This window comes from Rhincodon typus, unplaced genomic scaffold, assembly GCF_021869965.1.
Source record: "Rhincodon typus isolate 14 unplaced genomic scaffold, sRhiTyp1.1 hic_rhity00010557, whole genome shotgun sequence".
NCBI classification, from domain to species: Eukaryota; Metazoa; Chordata; class Chondrichthyes; order Orectolobiformes; family Rhincodontidae; genus Rhincodon; species Rhincodon typus.
The window spans coordinates 2,043-2,432 of record NW_025976195.1 but is presented as its reverse complement, the minus strand read 5'-3'; the positions used below and the strand labels follow the sequence as shown (position 1 = coordinate 2,432).

At 51.3% G+C, this 390-nt stretch overlaps 1 protein-coding gene across 1 annotated transcript in view; it reads left to right on the top strand.

The window, feature by feature from the left end:
• LOC125482453 (fish-egg lectin-like) overlaps nt 1-390 on the top strand; it is a gene marked incomplete at its 3' end in the record, with an annotated part of 3,972 nt that overhangs the window by 1,554 nt on the left and 2,028 nt on the right. The window lies entirely within an intron of this gene.

Here is a 390-nt window from a genome sequence, read left to right as displayed (position 1 = left end):
TGTCTGTCCTGTCCTGTCCTGTCCTGTCTGTCCTGTCCTGTCCTGTCTGTCCTGTCCTGTCTGTCCTGTCTGTCCTGTCCTGTCCTGTCCTGTCCATCCTGTCCTGTCTGTCCTGTCCTGTCCTGTGTGTAAGCTGCCATTGTTGCCTGTCACCTGCATCTGTCTTGCACAACCCTCTTACACACTCACTTGTAGCTCCTAACTGCTCTGGAACATCCATCAACCTCTTCACACAGGTCTTCCTCTCTCTTTCTCTCCCTCTCTCTTTCTCTCTCTCTTTCTCTGCATCTCCCTCTCCCTCTCTCTTTCTCTTTCTCTCTCTCTCTCTCTCTCTTTCTCTCTCTCTTTCTCTCCATCTCCCTCTCCCTCACTCTTTCTCTCTCTCTCTCT